This window comes from Adiantum capillus-veneris, chromosome 10 (assembly GCF_014529385.1).
Source record: "Adiantum capillus-veneris isolate H3 chromosome 10, ASM1452938v2, whole genome shotgun sequence".
Lineage (NCBI taxonomy): Eukaryota > Viridiplantae > Streptophyta > Polypodiopsida > Polypodiales > Pteridaceae > Adiantum > Adiantum capillus-veneris.
Window position 1 is genome coordinate 88,944,992 of NC_140940.1, and position 24,127 is coordinate 88,969,118.

Here is a 24,127-nt window from a genome sequence, read left to right on the forward strand (position 1 = left end):
ATAGTATGTAGCACCTACGGATGACCTAAAATTTTGAGGTTTGACCTGTCAAAAGAAAATTTTTCTCTCCAAGTCTGGTCACTTTGGCACTTTTGTATGGATCTACCCAATTTCTAAACCTTTTCGAATGTGGAAAGTGGATTTGGCATGTACATGGCTTTAGAATCCTGATAGTATGTGCTTGAAATGAAATTGTGTCAGGTGGAAGCAACCCACGGTTGCTGATACTGGTGAGATTTGTAGACCTGGATGATTTATGTAGCTTCCCTACTTCTTGTACTACTCAAGACCCCCTGCATCACTGAAATTCACGACTTAAAACTGGTTAGATGAGTTGGCTCTAAAACTTAGCTCTAATTGCAAAAATGTTCCTTTGGCACAACTGATGGCTTCAAAAATCAACCAAAACTTCCAAATTAGTCCTTTTAAGGTATATGCAAGTGCACAAATAAGAAATTCTCTATTTGCACTTTCAATTCTTGAGTTATGCACATTGCTTGTCTATTCAGTCACTTTAAGCTTTCAAAAATCGCAGTATGGCACTCAAAAGAAACTTTGGCTAGTCTTTGCAACACCAAAACTAAGTCTTAACCAAAATACTACTATATCTCTAACCTAAAACAATAAAGTAGCAAAACACAAAGAAAAAAGAATAAAGTGAAGTAATAGCATGGTTAAAGATAGCAAAATTTTTGACTCTGATCACAACTCACCGCAACCACCTGCTAGACAAAAACTAGGACAAGACTCAAAGCACGGACTCAGTGCACAATGCACTAGAACAAACAACTAGGGTTGTCCTAACCTATATGGTAACTAAAGGAGAGCACATGACTCCTCAATCTATCTGAGAGCTCAACATGCCTCACAGACTCTCCTACTAAAGATAAATGTAATGAATTGTAATACTCAGGCATTGGATAAAGAAGAACCTCACCGCAACCTCCTTTGCTAGTGTAAGTCCTATGTCCTTAGTGATGGTGCCAATGTTGGTGAAAATGTGGCATACCGCGCTCTCTTCCTTTTTGAAATTTGCGAGGTATTATGTGCAATAATGGGCGCGATAATATGCACGGTAATATATACGATAGTATTTAATTTATAAAAAAAATCCTTCTTGCTCCCCTCTCTCCCCTTTGGCCACCCCCTTTTTTTTCTTTCTCTCTCTCTCTCTCTCTCTCTCTCTCTCTCTACAAAATGCGATAAAGGGCCGCAATATACTTTTCGAGGGTTTCATAGTGAGATACTATATTAAATCATCAATTAATCTACAATGAGCCTCAAGCACTATATGTGATTTAAAGGGACAACATTTCCAAAAAGGAAATGTACAATACATTAGCGAAAGACCCTATTTTAGTTCTTATCTATTAATAGCTTCTCCACAAGAGGGCACCACTTGAATAGCCAATGTAACTCATTGCATGTTTACATTCTTCAACTTGAAAAAGTGTCCCTACTCTTGACCATATCAAATATATAAGGTCACTGCTATCATGCACAATATCATTGAGCCGAATTACCACAAAGTTTCTCTCAAGGACCCAAATGTTTTGGGTTTTTAAAATCTACTCCAAATAGAATTATGTGACTATTTGAGTGCACACAAGAACTTCTTGGTAATGGATTATTCTCTTTCCTAGAACCAAGTCATTTGTAAAGAAGAGTGCCTTTCACGTACTATCTACCCATTTGTAGATTTTGGCGACAAGACCCAGTAATGAAGGGTAGTCTTTGAGCAGATGCAAGGGATCCTCCAAAGCTACTTTGCACCCAGAGCAAGTGTTCGTGTCAATACCTTTGTCAAGAATCTTACTCCTAGTAGGCATAAACCCCCACAACTCCTTCCAAGTGATTATCTTCATTGAGCTTGGCCATTTTACTTCCCAAATGTTGTTTGTACTTTTTAGCCACTTCTCTTCTTACCAATTCACACTCCACAATTTGATATGGGAGTGAACCAATCCACCTTATTATTATAATAATAATAATAATAATGCTGTGGCCAAGGAATATCAAGATGCACTCAAGGAGTGAGTCGAACACTAGCTAAAAGGCGTCTCTATGAGAGAGAGAGAGAGAGAGAGGGGGGGGGGGAGAGAGAGAATAAGGCTGACTTCCTCTCTCACCTTCGCACCCATAGAGAAGCAGAAGACAGGTATGGGCCATTTTTCCAATCGTGTCGCAGAGGAGGATTCGCTACCTAGGGCTCACGTTTCCTCTTGGCATTTCACTTACTTGTATGCCCATAGTGATGTTTATGTGTGGGGTGTTGACAAAATCATTCATTTCACCAGAGGACTCGGACATGAGCTGTTGGGCACTGACACTTTCTTCAACTCATGGTTGACGAGTTCCATGCCCAATCCTCGTAGCTGGCTTTGAGAAGGTTGGCAGGGCATCGTATTGTCCTATTTAGATTGTTTTCTCTCAGCTGGTTGTGATCACATGTATGTTTTTGTGTAAAAAAAAAGTACGACATTTTTTCTTGCCAAATCATGTGATGGAACATGTACGCTTGCCATGTGAGATCCACATGAAATGGTATTTCCTCATGCATTTTATCTCCTAAAAATGGCTTTGACTGCTACCATATTTTTTTTGAAGATTTTGCTAGGTATTGCAAGATGGGTCTTTTTATAGTTAATGAGAAGAAGGTTGGTAGGAGAGGCCAAAAAGTCTCTTTTTTAGATCTCCTCTTTCGGCTCTATGCTCTTTGCTAGTCAATCTACTCATGGCGGAATTGCTAGGAATGAGATTGGTCACAACAAGTATGTACTACTTGAGTAGGTGTTTTTTTGATTTGGGACGTAATCAAAAGGATGCGGCAAAGGTGCTTGTAGAAACTCTCATAAGTTTTGAAGACCAATGACAATGAATAGCACTGGTCATGCTTCAGTAAATAGCAAGCCCACAATGTGTATAGATGTAGCTGAGCTTCCTGATTTTGAGAATATTTTTTCTATATGTGAACAAATTGTTGTCCAACTCTTGCTGGGAAGGTTCCCTTTGTATTTGGGTGAACGAGAGCGAGAGAGAGAGAGAGAGAGAGAGAGAGAGAGAGAGAGAGAGAGAGAGAGAGAGAGAGAGAGAGAGAGAGAGAGAGAGAGAGAGAGAGAGAGAGAGAGAGAGAGAGAGAGAGAGAGAGAGAGAGAGAGAGAGAGAGAGAGAGAGATAGATAGATAGATAGAGAGAGAGAGAGAGAGAGAGAGAGAGAGAGAGAGAGAGAGAGAGAGAGAGAGAGAGAGAGAGAGAGAGAGTTTTATTATCGTCCTCAAAGGTCAAATATGACCTATGGGACAAATGAACATGTCATGTGGTGTGAGTAGAGGTCATAAGTGACTCTCGATGCTAAAAAATGGCTGAAATGAGTGTTGCAATAGAGAGTCCACATCGTGGTTGGGAGAGGAAGGTATGTAGGGAGAGCTCGTGGCTGAATATATGGGGAAAAGAGGACCTAATGTGGTAAAAAATTGAGCACTCAATTAGTGTGTGGTACTCACTCTCTCGCACTTGATGAGGGCATAAGGTGCAAAGTCATTGAGACTCCTCGCGAGTGCCCCAACGTCCTGTCTTGCATCGTAGAGAATGTGAGCTAAGACGAATGAAGGCAATGGTACGAATCGCACTCAACGGGATGGGCTCAAGGGTGTAGGGATGGGTTTGGCTACCTCATTTGGAGAAGAAGAGAGATTTGTAGTTTAGGGCAACGAGTGTGGTCTAATGGCTGAAGCCAGAACCTCCAGATTTCTTCCAACCCGTGATACATTGGCGTTGTAAGAAGGGCTCATTAACTTGGGAGTCAATCGATGCATCCTTGACCAAGTGACATGCATCCCATCTTCCAAAGATTTTCTTGATGTCAACCATCCACCCCGAACTTAGTATTTTGCATGTCTTTTGGACCTTTTGACTTTCTTGATGTCAAGCATCCACCCCGAAGTTGATGCAAAGGGCTACGTTGTGTCTTAAGCATGTACTCCACAATCCTTTGCATGCCCAAGACCGCAATGGAACGTGATCCGGACTCAAGAAGTAAGATCATGTAGGGTGTTTGTGTCTTGACTTGGAGAAAGTTGGTGAGAAAATGCTTTTGGACATTCTCAAACTCTTTCCAATTAGACTTCTCGATGCTACCACCCCACACATCCACTCCATAAAGAAGCACCGGTGTCATCAATGCGTCAAAGAGGTACTTTTTGAGAGCCCAACATTTGATCTCTCCAGCATTGCACATGTTCTCAAATGCATAATAAGACTTCTTGCCGGCTTCCAAATGACGCATTGCACAATCATTCCATTTATGATTGGATGGAACCTCAAGGCCAAGGTACTTGAAGCTATCTACCACTTCAAGTTTCTCATTGTTGTATACAATGCATGGATTTTCATCATTGAGGGTATTTACAAGCATAACCTTGGTTTTGGATCCATTCACGACTAGCCCACTATGTAGGCAAAAGCGTTCCAAGACACTCATCAGCTTTTTGTGCATCTTCTAAAGTATGTGCCAAGAGCACTACATCATTGGCATAAAGCAAAAGCATGATCACCGAATTTTTGATCTTGACCTCTTCTATGCCTTCTTGCTGCATAAAATCAAGAACCATGCATTCCAATTCATCAATGAGTAGCCCAAAGAGGGGTGGGGAAAGTGGGCATCCTTGTTTGACACCAATGCTGCTTGCAAAAAATTTTGAAATTCCATCTCCCATACGTAGTCGACATATCACTTTTTGGTAGATGCAAAAGACTCCATGCATAATTCTCTCGGCACTTGAAGGCTTTGCATACGTCTCCAAAGATTTCGTTGAGATACCATGTCAAAAGTTTTCTTGAAATCCACAAAGCAAGAGTACAACTTTTTTCCTTTCAATCGAGACGCTTCCATAAGAACTCAAAAAATGACAAGGTGATCAATAGTGCTATGATGCTTTTGTAAATCTGCTTGGCCAAGCGCATGTTTGCTGTTCTTTTCAGCCGATTCACTTATCTTCATCTCCATGATACATCTCCATGATACATCCAAATAACTTTTCCATCAAAGAACCAACCATTATAGTGCGATAGTTGTTCACATTGTTTACATCTCCTCCTTGGTGCAAAGGTTTGATCCAATTTTCACTCCAATCATGAGGCATGCCATGCTGAAGTACAAGGTTAAACATATCACATATCCAATATCGTGTTTTCTTGCTTGTCCATTTAATAATTTGAGCCTTGACACCTTGACACCTTGAAGGCTCCCTGCCTTGTGAGTAGCAAGTTTCTCAAGCGTGCAACATACATCTTCAATGGTCAAGGAGGGAGGCATAAACAGAAGGAAGCTACAACACTCCATCTTATCAACATTGGGTTGCTCATAGAGGTTCTTGCAATGCATATACATATCCTCAAGAGTCAAGTCATCAAAGCTCTCAACACACTTGCCTTTTAGATTTTGCCAAAACTTGCCACATGCATGTGCTTTCTCTTGTGCTAAAAGAAGTTGTTTTTTGACTTCCCACCTTCTCCTCTTTTTTGGAACAAGTGTTTTGTATGTGTGTGAACGTTCCAAGTAAACTTCCTTATCTTTGCTTGCATTCAAACTTAGCAAGTGTTTTCGGGCTTGACTACATTCCGTGTCAAACCATTTCTTCTTGGTGCTACCCTTCTTTGACCTTTTGCAAGATATGTGTTTCACTAAAAAGCATTCCTTGGCACAAGAGCAAATTACTTCTTTGAAAACTTTCCACTTGCATTCTAATGTTGGGCTCTCTTGATGCTCTATCATGCTTAACATTTGGTCCACCATATCAGCATATATAAGTGCTCGTTTGAAGTCTAGACGCAGGTACAAATGATTTACATCATGATTGGAGGCTACATGCTCGGGTCAATACAATACATAACATTCTATGATTCAATTCCGGATTCCATTCACCAAGTGCAAAGATTTGTATGCATTCTAGAGTGGCTTCTGAAAACAACATATAGTCAATCACGCTATCACCATTGTGCTTTCTACATGTAAAGTCCTTGGTGCCTTGCCATAAAGATACACCATTTGCAATGAGCATTCCGGTACTATTGCACATATGTAGAAGTGACTGTCCATAGTGATCCAGTTCTTTTGCATCATTAGAACTTTGATTATACATGTATGAGTCATCCATTCTTCTTGAGACATGCCGCATGTCGACTTGTTGTGTGTCATGTTGTAACGTATTTGTGTGAGCATTAATGTCTCCAAAGACAATGAATTGACCTTGGTTTTTGTAATGAGCAATGTCTTCCCCTAGTTCAACAAAGGGCTGATCTCTATCCATATCCAAGCAAGCATAAAAGTTGGAGTCATAGTGAGGAATGTAGCAACCAGCCAAACATGAGTTGACCATTTGGTGGGTTGATTTTCAGCCATAAGTGCATTTATACTTATCTTCTTTGACAATGGAAATATCTTTCAAATTCTTTTTGATCATACATGCTACACCTCCTTGGCCTCTACGTTGCTTTGCATTTTTGGCCCACATCAAAGAATGTACATCGTATTTGTCAAATCCAAGAATTTGTTGCACATCATGCTCCCATGTTTTGAGAAGAAGTATCACCTTGAAGTCATTGGTAAGCTCATCAATGCCAATTCTTGCATTCCATGGATACTCGTTACAATTCCAAAAGCTTATTCACAAGCATGAGTTGGTCTCATAGATGATGTGTCCCTATTTGTTGGGTGGACTTGCATCCTCCCCAAGTGACTTTTTTTCTTGAGATGACACATTAACCTTCTTGCTTATTTCCTCATATGCTTTGCGACGTGCATTTTGTTGCATAAGAGTGTGATCCTCATATACATTACAACCCGTTCCTTTGAGGTGGATCCAACTATTGTCAAGGATGATATTTCTCTTTACCTCATTAGCCATGGCACATACAATAGGTCTTTCTCTCAAGCGAGGGACTCCTAGTTTTACAACTTGATGTGCACCATAAGCCATGATTCCAAACATACCAAAGTATGTAGCAAAAAAACTCTTCAATAGCAACCGCAAGAGATTGGGTTGTTTCCATGCTTTCCTCCTTGATTCCACAAATGACGTTGTCCTTTGAGTGTTTTTGCCGTTCATGCAATTCTTGAGTGTCCACATTCTCTACATTCTTTGCTTGGACAATGGCTTGCATGATAGGAGATGTAGAAACCACATTATCCTTACATATATCAGCCCATGATATGGAGCATTTCTCATCTCACATACATCATGTCGTATTGTATCTATTGTTTGCTCTTTCAATACATGATCACTCTCAACTTTGTTCAAGCACTCTTTCAATACATTCATGTCAACAAGAGAGCATCAAATTCTTGAAATTCATTCTCAAGATGCATCAAGCATGTTGTTTGCATTTCAAGAACCTTCTTGAGGTGCTCATTCTCCACATTGACAAGAACTCTTAAAGTACCATTCTCCAATGCAAGTGCACACAACTCTTCACCTTGCTTGTTGATGATTTCTTGTAATGAGACCAAGTAAGCCATGATCATTGATTTCGTGTTGTACGATGTGGTTGGATTAGCATCCAAATTCCTTGGAGATTTTGCATCATTTTCCATGGCGAGTGTGGATTTTACACCCTTGCAAGTTTTGTTTGACATTGCCTTCAAGTCGACAACAAAAACGCAAAATTTTGATAGTTTTTTCAATTCTGAGATGCTATTATAGCAAAGCCTTCCATTGCTCAAAAAAATTCTGTCTTTACATCAATGTGCAGAAGGTGTTGTGCTCTTTGATTGAGGCTATAGATCACCTAAATGGAGAGAGAGAGCTTTCATGAAATGTTGTGATATTCAAGAGAAGATTGGTGAAGAACTTGGAGTCTACATTGGAAATGATTATGGGAAGGGAAGTTTAAACTTTCTGAGGACTATTTAAACTTTCTGAGGACTATCTGTACCTCTATTATGAGGCGTATTATCCAAAAAAAAGAACTCAATTGATCTTGTGATTGGTTGAGTTTCCTCTAAATTGCAAGTGCCTCCCATTAGTGTAAAATTAAAATGAATCATCTTTTCAGTGTGTGTGTGTGTGTGTGTGTGTGTGTGTGTGTGTGTGTGTGTGTGTGAGAGAGAGAGAGAGAGAGAGAGAGAGAGAGAGAGAGAGATCTTGAAGCCTATATTATGTGTAAGGGGAGACAAATGCAAGCATGCCAAAAAGGGGAAAGGGTGGGAAGGGTCGTGGAAAGGGAGGGGTCAAGCCCCACAGGAAGGTTTTAGGTGACAACATTCAGGACATTGCCAAGCCCACCATTTGAAGGCTTGCTCATAGGGGTGGTGTGAAACGCATTAGTGGCCTGAGCTACAAGGAAACCATAGGGGCTCAAGATTTCTTGGAGAATTTCATCCAAGATGCTGCAACCTACACAAACATGCCTGCCCAAAAACTATCACTACCATGGATGTTGTGTATGCTCTCAAGCGACAGGGCCGTACTCTCTATGGATTTGGTAGTTCAACCTCTTTCTACTTCGTTAAGGTCTGGTTTTTGTAAGGGTATTTGCCTTCAATATTTCATTACTGATACCTCATCTCTTGAAGCATGGAATTCCCACCTTGCATAGCTAGTGGTTAATTTTTAGCAATACTTCTTTGGTGGCTAGAGAGAGAGAGAGAGAGAGAGAGAGAGAGAGAGAGAGAGAGAGAGAGAGAGAGAGAGAGAGAGAGAGAGAGAGAGAGAGAGAGAGAGAGAGATGCTCCCTCTTGGATAATATATATCCAATTGAAGACTCATGTAATAAATCTCAAAGATCTTTCATAGCATGGACATGGTAGTTTCTCAATCCTCATACAATGCCATCTCTCCATTATATTTATATAGAAAGATGGCAAGGTTAAGCTCAACTTGTATGTGCCATTTGCAACGTACATAATGCGTAGTGAGAAATTGATCGTTTCTTGTGTGATCATTAATAACATATGAGCATCGCAAGGAATTCCTAACATGGCAGGGTCTAGAGCACTTCGAAGTCTTGGTTTTTTTCTTCAAAAGGGGACAAGGGATTCTTCCCAAAACAACCATCCATGCTTGCATTTGAAGGCATTGCATTGTGTAAGATATTCACATGGAATGTTGAAATAAGTGTTGTCCCTTTGGTAGTGCTAACATGGATATCAAAAATAAGGAAAAGTTATTAACAAGAGTACTGCTTGGGGTTACGTCTCTTGGAGTGTGAAAGTGAAAAATATAACCAAAAGAGCAAGGCCAAAAACCTCGCGCGGGGGGGGGGGGGGGGGGGGGGGGGGCTTTCACTTCAACAAAACTCTTATAGCTTGATCTCCTACTTTGTGTACACCTTTGATTTAGATCATTTGAGATGTTTTTGTGTGCTTACCGCACCTTTTTAGTCATCACCTTTCATCCAACATTGTGCACCTATTAAGAAGGAGAGAAAAGACATTGTTTTCAAAAGAAAAAAATGGATATTTAATTTGTTTGAGATGCTTTTGTGTGACTACCGTACCTTTTTAATTGTCACCTTTCATCCAACCTTGTTTCTCTATTAAGAAGCAGAGGAAAAAAATTGCTATTAAAAGAATAAATGGATATCTAGTTCATTAGTGTCACTTCCACTCTCTTTTCCTCACCCTTTTGCAAAGTTTGCCTCACGTTGTCATGCTCTGTGCTTCTTATAGGCATGTTTCAAACAGTTTTGTGATAATGTCCTTGCTTATGGAAGTATGTGCAAGTTATATCACATGATTGAGAAATAGGTATTGTACTCCCCAAGTATAGGGACTTGGAATTCTAAAACAACCAAATGATGGTTGTTTGTAGGTAACATTTCTCTTATGAAAGGATAGTTGTGTGATAGAACAACATACTTTTTATTGCAAACACAATTTTTCATCCACTATGTGTTCTCATCTTCCTCTGAGTGTCATCCACATTATAAATAATGATAGTCTCCTTAGAGATGACCATGAATAGGTACATATGCAAGATGTTCATGAGTTTTTGAAAAACAAGTCTCTACTTTAGAAACCTACATGATACATTTAGCCAAAAAGGTTGAGAAACAACTTAGTAGCTCCTCTCATTTCATAATCTACCAAGCAATTCATTTTTAACTTGTATGGCAAGAATTTGCACAAGAAAGTTCTAGCGAGCTCCACTACAAATCTTACTCATAGGATTAATTTTTAGATGATAGCAACCAATATTGCTCCATAACTTGATTTTATGTAGAGTGCACTTTGTACACATAGGATTTATATATTGAATTGTGTGATACAATTGAAGAGTTTACAATTTTTTTAGTACGATTATTCTCTGTTTATTTTGCACTAGTTCCATTCTTCATGTACCTCTCTCTCTCTCTCTCTCTCTCTCTCTCTCTCTCTCTCTCTCTCTCTCTCTCTCTCTCTCTCTCTCTCTCTCTCCAAGGTGGCCATGGTGTCTTCTTCTCTACAACTTTTTTCAAGTCGACTATAGAGCATGGATTTCCTTTTCAAATACAAAATTGTAGCAAAAAGCTCAAAATAAGTGACATGGTTACAAAAGCACAAAAATAAAAGCTCACAAATGAAATGCACTCATCACGGAGCAGCAAGCTTTCTTTGATCATTATTATGATGGCATGGATGAATTGGAGGAAGAGACACTCACAACGGAGGAAAGGGATTCTAAATAAGAACATATAAAAGAGAAACTACTACTCAAGGAGGGAGAAGAAAAGTTTTTTGAATTTTCCAATCAGTATCAGAGATGCCAACAAAGGTATCACATAAAATAAGCAACTAACATGAAAAGGAAACAATTGAAACCTGTAATGGAAAACAAAACTTAATTCTTGACAAAAATAAAATGCACCGGATTACGTCAAGGACCAAATAACGGGAGGATATCTAGCCACAAAAAACACGGATCGACACACCAAAACAAAATAGAAGTTGAGCAAGCCTGATGAGATTAAGGGGAAAGAAACTCCAAGACTAAAATCAAGTGCAAAGAGAATTATTTAAGGAGTTAAAATGGACCATGAAAGAGGTCTAGACTACTGAAATGGAGTCAGACAATGACAAACAAGGAGCAATTAGTGTTCCTTCACATTACAAAAGAATATACTTTGCAAGATCAACAAATCACACTTGAGCAACTGTTGTGATAGTCAAAAGAAACAGGAAAATACTATGAAGGACCTAAAAGTGCCAAACAAATTGACCTTACAAAGCCAAGAGAGAAGACTCAAAGCCAACATACATACCTAAAAATTTGTCTCAAGAGGAGGAAGCAATTCTGATTCGGACATTAAAAGAGTATAGGGACTTTTTTGCTTGGTCCTATAAATACCTCAAGAGAGTGGATTCTGAAATATATAAGCATACTATCTCTATGAGAGATGATGCTAATCCAAGCAGAAAACAACTCTACACCTACAATGAGACCTTTGCTAAGAAAATCAGGAAAGAGATCGAGAAGCTCAACGAAGTCAAGTTCATCTATGAAATAGAACACATTGATTGGGTATCACCTGTTGTGGTAGTGCCAAAAAATAATAGCAAAATCAGAGTGTGTGTAAACCTCAAGAAGGTGAATGCAGCTACCATATGAGATAAGTATCCTCTTCCTATTACGGACCTTGTTCTAGAATGAGTAGTTAGGAAAGAGGCTTATAGCTTCTTGGATGGATTCTCTGGTTACAAACAGTTAGTCAGTCTCCAAAGATCAACATAAAATGGCTTTTTCCACGGAATGGGGAATCTTTGCTTACAGGGTTATGCCTTTTTGACTAACCAATGCATCAACAACATTCTAGCAGTAGCTAATGAGCCATGCTTTTAAGGAATATCTGCACAATTTTCTAGAAGTTTACATGGATGACCTTTGTGTATATTCTACAAAAAGAGAGAGCCATTTCAAACACTTATGGTGTGTCTTTGAGAAATTTTGTCTATATAGGATTTGTTTAAATCCAAAAAATGCATATTTACGGTTAGACAAGGCAATTCTTGAGTATATTGTATCAAAAAGTGGTATTGCCACAAACATGGAGAAAGTAGTAGTAATTGCTGAGATGTTAAGAGCAACAAATGTGAACCAAGCTCAGGTATTTATGGGGGATTATGGCTATTATTGTAGATTCATCTACATGTATGGAGTCATTGCAAAACCCACTTATGGCCTTATCACTCAATTTAAATGGAGTGCTGAATGCGAGGAGTCATTTTAGAAGCTTATGAAATCAACACCAATATTGAAGACTCCAGATTGGAATAAAGTTTTCCATGTGGAGGTAGATGCTTCAAAATTTTCTATTGGTTGCATGTTAGCTCAACCACATGAGTGGACAATGGAATTTCCTATCTCCTATGCCAGTAGATAGCTAAACTTAGTGGAAATGAACTACACCACCACTGAAAGGGAGGGCCTTAGAATGGTGTATGCGGTTAAAAAATTTCACCACTACTTACTAGATAACAAGTTTGTCTTTTTCGTGGACCATCAAGCCTTACTCTATCTAGTGAACAAGCCATGCAATACAGAAAGAATAATAAGATGGTTTATTATCTACTCAATTTTGACTTCATAATAGTAGTAAAAAAGGACACAACTCACCAAAAGCAGATCACCTATCAAGAATCACTAGAGAAGCACCAAAAGGGGTAGATGATGATTTACCAAATTCTTATCTATTCTTCATGGAGATGATTGAAGGATTTTGTATCTCTAATGACCATAGCTCACATAGATTCACAGATACCACTTTCTATTACACCATGATTGATTGAGAAATTGGCTTTATACTAGAAGGCTGTATTAGAGAAACAAGGATGGGATTCTACTGTTGTTCATTGACCCTAAGGAACAAGCAAAATATTTGTGTCAAGCTCATACAATGGTTGTAGAACTCCACTTTGTGGAAGACCAAACCTTACGATGCTTAACCTACTTCGGAGTCTATTGACCTACTTTGAGGAAACACCTAAGTGGTAGAGTAGACTACTTCTACTTGTGTTAAGATCATACAACGGTTGTAGAAATCCACTTTGTGGAAGAAAAAACCTTATGATGATTAACCTAGTTTGGAGTCTATTGACCTACTTTGAGGAAACACCTAAGTGGTAGAGTAGACTACTGCTACTGCAAGTAATCAACATGTCAAATTTGGTGTCTAGATCTATAATGGCACATGGAGCGCAATCCATGTCTCCCATCAAGATTTTTGGTTGAGATTTAAGCAGTAGGTAGCTGAGACATAGATAAACACTTTTCACAAAAGAACCATATGCAAAGAAGTTGCAAAAAGTGGTCAAAAGAGTAAAAAACAAAACAATGTAAAAACTATCATAATAGACTGTAGAATTCACTTTTGGTTGAGAAAAATTGATCCAAATTGATTTTTTTTTGGGGAGCAGGCTAGAAACATCAAAGTTTATCAGCATACCAAATTTCAGATCCAAAAGATGGTTAACAAAACCTTTTAAAGAAGCATTGTCAAAAAAAAAAGTGGGTCAAAAGGGCAAAAAAAAAAGAAGGTGAAAAACAACCAAAATAGACTTGGGGATTGACTTTTGGTTGACCTAATCAACTCCAAATCATATAGCCAACATCAAGAGATCAAGGGCAAGCTGTATGTCAAGTTCCATCACCTTCTGACACAGGGATACATGGATCACAATCCATGTGCCCCTATCACAGATTGAGACCAAACTTGCACCATAGCTAGAGCAGGTCATAAGGAGTCTAATGGTCTTTTCAAAACTGAATTTGGATATCAAAACCCAATCCAAAGCCCATAACTATCAATCATTCTGACAAAGTGTCAAAATTGACCTAATCTTCAATCCAGAGGTCCATTTTCAAAAATTTTGATACCATAGGACCTACTAGTCATGCTAATTTTGATGGTACCAAGAAAAGTCAATTTGGGCTCCAAACATGGATCATGATCCATGTCCCCATAATGACAAACATTTCCAGATAAATAGTGCATACACAAGGCAACATATCCCCAAGATCAATTTTGAAAACAAATCAACAAATTTGGGTCAAAAGGGAGCAAAACAGGTGACATACTGAAATTAACCGCCGTACAGACCTAGTGTTGGGGATTTGACCTATCAAAACAACTCCAAATTGAAAAAGATTTGAGATTTAGCTTATGGACATAGTGATGAACAAGCTTCCAATAGATCAAGACCATAGGTGGTTGAACATGGATCATGATCCATGTCACCCAACCTCAAAATTTGATGAAAATTGGTACTTAGCCTGCGTATGACCTTATCTACATATTGTCAAAATTTGGAGTAAAAATTTGACAAGGGGTCATGGATCGTGATCCATGCATCTCTTCATAGTGGGAATATCTAAGTGGAAGAGCTTGTAGATATACTTGAATCCATCTCAATTCTCAATTGTGAGCTAAAAATACCTTATGGAGACCAATATACAAGCCAAAGTTCCCGTGTCCTAACCTTGAAACTGCTTTGAGTGCTATTTCAAGTGTAGTTCACCAAAATTTCTCTAACTTTTGATACACAACTCTCAAATTGAGTCAGGTATAACTAGGAAGAAAGCTTGCGAGCAATAGGACTTATAATTACAAACTTTTAGGGTACCCAAAACTAGTTTCCAAAGACCAAAGAGTGACAAAGACCTAACTTTTGAGAGACCTGACCAGGGGCGAAAAGGGATAAGTACACGAAGCCAAAGTGGGCTTGTAAGAGTCTACCTTGAGAGTTTTGAGTGAGCCTAAATTATGACAAATCATCCACCACCAGGGTTCTCTATTCCACTCAGAGGCATGAAAACAGCTAGAAACATTGCAATACCTTTGAGAGTGAGAATAGACAAAGGGGACTTGACTAGGGGCAATTGACTAGGGGAAAGGCAAAAAGGGATAAGTACACGAAGCCAAATGATGTGGCATCACGAGTTAGAGGAGAACCGAATCCAACGAGAGTGGTGCCAAAAAGGGGCACCTCAGCCTTCTCCTCGACTTTAGCTTCATGTACGACGACGCCCAAGTCCTGTATAGCCCAGTGTGAGTCCTCTTCTCCCCTTTCTCACTGCTCGTTGCTCTGTTGACTTCCTCCTCCTTTATGCTAAGTATGGAGCCTGATTTACTCCTTGTATTTTTTTGTATTAAAAACGCACATTTGTAAGGCCCCCATTATGAGTAGAAGCCATCGTGCGTGAAGAAAAATCACTCGATGAAAACTAAATTTTTCACGGCCAACTCCACCGGAATATTCTTTTTTGCCGGAATATTATGAACGGACGAGGGCCAGAATATGGTTGGAAAACGTCCTTTGGCAGGTTGGCCGGTGGCCGGTAGTCAATGGCCAGTGCCGGTGGTCGAAATTCAATGGCCGGGGGCCGGTGGCCGAATTCAAAGGAGGACTTGTCTTCTCAAGGGGGGCCACACATGGGTGGATTGGAGGGTCCGATTTGGACTTATCTACACAAGGGCGGCTACACATGGTTGCCTCTCATGAGAGAGGGCATCACTTTTGGCCTATAAAAAGAGGCCATTTCTACACACATTACATAGGGTGAAGTTGATGCAACAAGGTGGGTGTGAGGTGGTGAGAGTGAAGCAAGGTGGGAGCTCTATTAAGGGTATAATTCCTTTGTAACCTACTTCTTGTTTGAAGTACTAAAGCCATTAAGTGGCTGCTTTCCCGTGGATGTAGTCCAAATTGGGTGAACCACCATATCATGTGTACTCTCTCTCTCTCTCTCTCTACTCTATAATCTCTTGTGTGTGGAAATTATCTCTCTCCATTAAGTAATCTACTCAATTATCTACTTAGCTATGTCATATTTCCTAACACATTATTCCCCCCCTCCCCGCCCCATCCACACACATTGTTCATTTACGGTGGCCATTTTGGCTTAATCTGGGTGACCACCCCTCTTGAGTGGACCTTTTCAAGTGGCCATTCCCTCTATAGCTCATGGGTGGGTAGCCCTCAAAGACCACCACATTTGGGATGCACATTGACCAAGGACTTTGACCAAGGACTTGCCTAACATATGATGTCTCTTCGATAGCCCCGAGCCAACAATGTACAAGCACAAGTGATAACTTTTGGAGAGAATTCCTAACTTTGGATATTAAACCCCCTTTGGGGTAGCCATATCTCTTGCTCATCTGGGTAGCCACCATAAGGGAAATTATCTTCAAGGTGCAAGCATAAGTAATAGCTTTTGGTGGAAAACATTCACTTCGCATTCAATTAAAAGCACCACAACGTCTTTGCCACTACTAGGTTAGACATATTTTGCAATCAATGTTTTCTGAAGTGCATCACCCTTGGCATAAATAGCTGCTAAATCATTGTCTCACAGAGCTCTATTATTGCCAACCAAGCACTGCTAATCACCACATTAGGCATACATATTGACTATCATAATGTTGTTGGAAGTATACCCCGCATTCAATGCATTGAATGAGATGACATTCCACACAAGATGTTCCTTGACCGCTTATTGCCCTATCAAGTGCACCACATTCCAGAACCTCATCGATACCCAAAAACTCCCAGTTGGAACACTCACTAAGGCAACCAAACTGGTACGAAACTAGACCCTGATAAAAATTAAATTGCTAATATCTTAGCAACCTGAGCTCCAATTGTAGATCTAAAAATACCAATGTGATCCACAAAATGAACACTTGATGCCCATGAATTCACTTCATCCTTGATCCCTCATCCGCAGTTTCTCAGTCCGGTACATATTTGCAATCAATCCCAACTTCTAACTGGCATAACTTCTTCATCGTAGCTCCAATTGATGAGCCGTAAAAACAAGCCCATAGGGCACCTTGAGCACTACAATTCTAGTCCATAAAATCCCATTTTTTATCAGCTTAGAAATACCCACTTTTAGCATAAATAACCATAGGTTTTGGTCCTTTAAATCCGCATCTGGCATACATTTAGCATCAAACCTTGCCTATTACCAAGCCTTGATCACCTGTCAATGAACATATAGGCTTCAAAGAAGCTTAACTTGCATTCCTCTGCTCTTTTTCCCATCATGGAAGCGGAGTGGCATGACATCCACCCCCTCTGAACTTGCACATCCTCCTCCATGTGCCAACCATCTTTCCCTTTAATTTGCATCATCAAAAGCTTCATCAGACACATTGTCTGATTCATACATATCATCACAGTATCCTTTGATTGTTGATCTAATATTTGATCCTCAAAATTGAACTTGCTTTCTTGTTTCTTGAACAATTTGATCCTTTTCCCTGCAAATAGGCACTCTAAACTCAGTGCCATCGAGCTCACATAATTTATGTGCATTGTCATAAACATGAAGTATAACATACGGTCCAAACCAATGTTTGAGCATCTTTTGCATAGCAGAGTATTGGTTTTCCAAGCTATTGTCATAAACAAGTACCCGATCTCCATCTTTGATAGCGTACAACCGTAGTCTATGCTTCTCATCAAATGCTGCTTTATTCTTCAAACTTGCCTCCTTGAGATTTTCTTTGGCTTGTTCAATATCTTCTTCACGCCTCTCAAGTTGGAAAATACGTAAAGCAAGAAAATCTTCTGTAGACATGTCTACTTCCCATGATATTATACTTCAAGACATAACTGCCTCCTTTGCAGGCATAATGGGTTTCTGCCCATGCATCAATTCAAATTGCATATAACCTGTAACTGAATTATGCATAGTGCGATAAGCCCATAAAGTAAAAGGTAGCAGCTTAAGACAATCACCAATATGTCCTTGACACGCCTTTGCTAAAGCCTTCACAGTAGGTGGATGCCCTCTTCACTTTTCCCATTACCTTTTGGATTGTATTCCGCAGTAAGAGAAACTTTTATGCCCAAACGAGCAAAGAACTCATGAGCTTCATCTACATCCAACTCTCCTCTATCAGCAATATCTTACAAACACAACCATACCTGAAAATTACATCTTCAAGAAAAAATTTACTCACATAACTTGTAGCCTTTGTACGCAAATCTCTCCCTTCAACCTGGTTTGTGAGATCTTCTCTAGCAAGAACAATATACCTCATCCACCAAACCCCCACTGGCATTTTAATCAAATCCACTACCCACTTGTAATGCATACATTAGAATACTGCTAGCATACTAAACAAGTTTCCACAAATTGAGAAACATCTTTTTACATTCCCTTCGACCAGTAGTGGTCCTTGATTTTGTTAAAAGGTACCCATAACCCTCTGTGTTCAACCCATAATATTTCATGAAACTGTGATATAAATGGCCTAGTAACTTTGAGAGTAGCAAAAATTAGAGGAAGTACTTTTGTGAAGTTACTTTGTGAGCATAGCGGGTGAACTTAATTGATGATAGAAACATAAACATAGCATTTAGTTAACTTGGCACGGACAATACTTTTGCAAGAGAGAGAGTCTAGAGAACATGACAATAGTTGAGGACCGTATTTATGTGGATCCGGTCCCCCCTCCAATAGGCATTTGTAATATAGTTTCTCCCATCAAGATAGACTTGGTACAATACAATCTTTGTGTTCCTTGTGACCTAGGTTATGCAATGAAGATGGAAAGCTTCATGCATCGCGAGCATAACATAAAATTTGTGGAAAGCATTAACTACCCCAAGCCTCAATCCCAAGACCTCAAACACCTTCAAAGGTGGAGAGGGATAGCAGGGAATGAGGGTAGGTAAGAGGAAGAAAAAAAACTTCATAGGAGAAAAACTTAGTTCGTCACTTATCATCACTCTTCTTGCTAGCATACATAATAGCATAGTAATGAAGATGGATCAAACAACCTCCTAGATTGCTTTGGTTGACCCCCCCCTTGTAGCTCATGCTTTCAGCTCATTGGACCTCTCTAGACCTAGCCAATCACATGCAAGGGCATATCAAGCAACAAGGGTAGCCATTGGACAAGTGTCGCCCTTTCCCCTTTGAGAGAGAGGACTTAATAAATGATAGAACTATTAATTAAGTTAGCTAATTTATCATTGGACCCCTTGAGAGGTCAACCAATAGGCTTTAGGCACAGCATGAGGGCAACATGAGGAGGAGCTTTTTGACAAGTGTCCCTTTTGCATTCTTTGTACCAAGCTTGCCTTGTGTGAGGGTGTGTGTATTCTCTCTCTACCCCCCTCTTGTAGGGCTCGCCCCATCCTTTTAAGGATATTTGTTGACTTTTGCACACCTTACCCCCAAGCACCTTAGTCAGCAAGCATGAAAAAGAACCTCAAGCCCGAGTAGTGTTCTCGCAAGCACCTCAGGATCCCTAGTCGGCAAGCACGACAAGAACCTCAAGCATCTTAGTCATCAAGGATGACAAGCACCTCAAGCATCTTAGTCATTAAGCACGACAAGCACCTCAAGAACCTTAGTCATTAAGCACGACAAGCACCTCAAGCACCTTAGTCAGCAAGCACGACAAGCACCTCTAGCTTGGGCCGGGTTCCCACATGAAGCTCAACCCCAGCTTACCTAAGGTCAAAGGACTTTTTAACACTAACCTTTGGAGGTCTTTAATGAATATAACCCTAAGGTCTTTAAGCCCCATTAGCTAGCCTTGCTCTTTGACAGACCATGTTTCATTTTGACCCCTTCACCATTGGCCCTGTGTTGAGATAGATCTGAAAGCACATGTCTATATTCTAGAAACCCTTGTCCGATTTATTCTTCCACATTAAGTGATCAGTTTAATATGAGAAAATTATTTGTGTTGGCTAGATATTAGATTTTATGACAGGAACTCTTTAATCATATATTGTTGAGTTTCTTTATCACCAAAAACTCGTTGTGTTATCCCTCTTGAATGCTTTGGTTGCTTCCATAGATGACTATCCTTTAAAAAGTAGCTATAAGTCTTTTTTCTGATTCTCTTGTACTCTTTATCACTCCATCCCTCTTGATTGGTAAGAGTATTGAGGTAACGGCCTATCAAAAGCCATTCTCCATCATACATCTCTTCAAAAAAGACTTCAAAAACACGAGCATGAGTACAACATCTTGCATGTAAATGAGAAGAGGTTTAGAACTTTAAGCCCACATCATCACTAGTGGTAAGCATCTCCTCTTCATCTTCATATTTGGCCCTTGAAAACATATCTTCTACATGGTTATCTCTCCTTGTAATGTGACAAAACTCAGGGTTAAGATATTTAATAAAGGCTATCCATCGCAACATTGCAATGTTTGTAGTAGTGCAGTTTGCAATCATCCCTATCAATGGTAAACAATTGAACCACCTATGAAATATTATTTGTCAGACCTCACGACGGTAGCAACACCCCAAAGTTCTCTCTTAATGTGTAGGTAATCTCTTTGATGAGCATTAAGCACTTTTGCTGTAATGGAAATGGCCTCTGAACTTTGAGAGTAGCGGAACTAGGAAAATTAGATAAACAACTTTTGTGAGTTACTTTGAGAGAATAGAGGGTGAACTTAATTGATGGTAGCAACATAGAATAGTACTTAGTTAACTTGGCATGAACAATAATTTTGCAAGAGAGAGAGTTGAGAGAACATGACAACAGTTGAGGACCAAATTTATGTGGAGCTGCGGTCCCCCCTCCAATAGGTATTTGTATCATAGATTCTCCCATGAAGTCTTGAAGAGAGACTTGGTACAATACAATCTTTGAGTTCCTTCTTGTGACCTAGGTGATGCAATGAATATGGAAAACTTCATGCATCATGAGCATAGCATAAAATTTTCAAAAAGAATTAGCTATCCCAAGCCTCAATCCCAAGGCCTCAAACACCTTCGAAGGTGGAGAGAGCTAGCGGGGAATGAGGGTAGGGAAGAGGAAGAAGAAACATTCCCTAGGAGAAAGAAGTAGTTCCTCACTTATCATCACTCTTCTTTTTAGAAAACATAATAGCATAGTAATGAAGATGGAGAAGATGATAAGCTTAAGAATTGAAGCATGGCTCTTCGTTGGATTTGCATTCCATAGCCAATAGTGTTGGTGTAGGCTCTCAACTTCTCTACTAGCTTGGAGAAGGAGATGGAGCTCTTGCACTTTGCACTTCACACAATGAGAGTGTGTGTGTGTACTGTGTGTGGGAGAGTGTCCACTCTTCTAGATCATGAAAAAAATTAATGGACCCTGAGGTAGAAGAGATAAAGCCTTAGTCATTAGTCAATCTTTCTTAGCAGGTAGAGGATTCCTTTTTACCCTACAACATCATTCCAAGATGGATGACTAATTCATTTGGTGCTTGGGAGTCAGAGCTACCACAAACATGTCTACTCTTTAGTCAATTTCATTCTCCGAAAGTAGAGTGACAGATTCTACTTATGGTTCGAGAGACGTCGTCATGAGAAACATGATTCAAAGCATGCATACTATTTAAATTTATGTACAATAAAAAGAGAACTAGTCTTATAAGAAAAAAACAATGGTCATTCAAAAGAAATTTGTACATTTGCTTACTCTAATGTAGCATTGTAAGCATTGACAAGGTTCATACTATCCTTAAGATGTATTCCTTGTATCCATCTAGCATCTTAAAAAGGATAATTTTTGAACTTAATAAGATACCGTCGGATAATCTTACCATGTGTAGTACCTTGTTTTCATGGTGAAGGATAGGTTCGGGTTGTAGCACCTCTTGTTGGTCTTCAATTTTGGGAGGTATTCATTCACTTGGTGGCTCTCCTTTGTAGGGATTAAGTAGGCTCACATGAAAAGCATTGTGTATGAGCCAATAGTTGGGAAACTTGAGTTGATAAGCCATCTCATTGATTGACTTCAAGATTTGAAAAGGAACATAGTATCTTTTTTCTAGTTTAGCATAATATTTTTGATGGCCCATAAGATTGTTGCCCGTCGTTTGCCTCAATTGAGCAAACTTAAGTAAGATCCAATCATTTTCTTTAAATGTTAAGGCCCTTGTGTGCTTGTCAGCGACGTCAAATTTTTGCCTTTGTTTAGAGATGGATATAGCCTCCTTAATCGTTTGAAAAGATTCTTGTAGGTCATGGCTATACTCATCGGAAACAAAGATCTTCCCATTTACTTGAAGTAGCAAGGAAATTTTAGGCCTTTCTTGAATGATTTCAAAAGATGCTTTTCCCATAGAAGTATGTACAATATTATTGTACACATGCTCTGCAAGAGGTAAGTACTTTTTCCATTGTGAGCGATGATCTACTTTGGTAACATAAGTCTTTAGTAGATCAAGTATCGTAAGATTGGCTATCTCACTTTGGCCATTTGTTTGTGGGTGATAGGCCAAGAAGAAATTCAATCTTGTACCTAGATTTTCAAAGAGACCTTTCTAGAAATTACTGGTCATTCTAGGATCTCTATCTGACACGACAGAGGTTGGCAATCCATGGTCTTTTTGACAGGAATAAAGTGTTTTCTTGCTAAACTTGTTGACTATTCTTGTGTTTCCATGGATAGACTTGGGTAATCCAAAGATAAAATACATGGATATACTCTCCTATGGTAAATTTGGAATAGACAATGGCTAGACTAACCCAAGTTTCTTCCCTCTATCATACTTAGTCTTTTGGCATACCACACAATTTGGCTCTTCTATGTCCACTTTCATGGTAGGCCAATAGAAGTACGTCTCTACTCCTCGGAGAGTAGGTTGAATGCCTCTATGCCCCGCATAGGGAGGAGCATGGGATTCATACATGACACCCTCATGAAGGGATTGGGTAACACATAGCCTATTTCCGTGGAGAATATAACCATCTTGCAAGGTGAATAATTCCTCTTTCTTCCCTAAAGCAAGGACTGCCATTATGTCTCTAAAGTCATGGTCAATATCATACTTATCTATCATAGAAGATAGATCATTGTGAGTTGCTAAAGACACCACATTAACTTTTGGTTGTCGTGAAAGTGCATCCACCCCTTGCTTGTGCTTGCCAGCAATGTGAGCAATATGAAAATAAAATTGCAAAAGAAAATTTTCCCACCTCATTTGTTTGTTGGAAAGCTTTGTTTGCGTCATGAAGTACTTGAGGCTTGGATGGTTTGTTTGTAAAATGAATGGGGTCCCCAATAAATAGTGCTTCCATGTGTCTAGGACATGTAGGACAACTAAAAGCTCTTTCATATAAATGCCTAAGACCCCTTCATTTGTATTGAGCCTTCGGCTCTCATATGCTATGGCATGCCCTTCGAAGCAAGACTTCTCCAAGGCAATCACCACACGCATCACATTGGACCTCAAATGGCTTTGAGAGATCCGGAAGAATGAGGACTGGTTGGGAGGAAAGCTTTTGTTTGAGCTTGTCAAAAGCATTTTGCTCCTTAGCAGTCCATGAATACTTAACATTCTTCTTGTTAAATCGTGTAATGGTCATGTTATTTGAGAGAATATTGCTATGAAGCGTCTATAGTATGCACACATACCAATACAGCTTCTTAGTTGAGGTAGACTCCTTGGATTATGCCATGCTTTTATTACGTCCAATTTTGATGGATCCATTTGGATGCCATCTTGAGAGATAATATGACCTAAGTATTGAATCTCTTGAAGAGAAAATTCACTTTTCTTTTGATCGAGAAAAAGCTTGTTCTCCCTTAGTGCTTGAAAAATCACTTGGAGATGTTGCTTGTGTTCCTCCAAGGACTTGGAGTAGATGATGATATCATCAAAGAACACTCCAATGAATTTTTGGTAGGGTATAAATATTTTCTCCAATAGATGATTGAACATGGTTAGATCATTAGTCAAGCCAAAAGGCATGACTAGATATTCATAAAGACCAAACATTGTACGAAACATGGTCTTTAGGATATCTTCATCCACTATCCTTCTTTGATCATAGCCACTTTTAGGTCAATCCTAATGAACTACTTAGAGCCTTGTAGCTTATCAAATAGATGCTATACCAGAGGCACGGAAAATCTGTTTTTGATAGTGATATGGTTTAGTGCTTGATAGTCCACACACATATGATATGTACCTTCTTTCTTTTGCACCAAAAGGATTGGAGAACAAAAGGGAGAGGACCTAAGCCTCACCATCCCTTTGTCTACCAATTCTTGTACTTGCCTCATGATCTCCTCTTGTTGAGCTTGGGAAACTCGATAAGGAGGCTTGTTAGGCGGTGAGCTTCCTGGTAGGAGCTCAATTTGATGGCCATCATCCCCTTGTTTTGGAGGTAAGTACATAGGGATATCAACGATGAA

General features: G+C 39.5%; 1 pseudogene; it reads left to right on the forward strand.

Annotated features, from left to right (window-relative positions):
* Positions 1–2,160: 2,160 nt before the first annotated feature.
* Positions 2,161–2,872, forward strand: LOC147449219 (protein LEAD-SENSITIVE 1-like; annotated as a pseudogene).
* Positions 2,873–24,127: the final 21,255 nt, after the last annotated feature.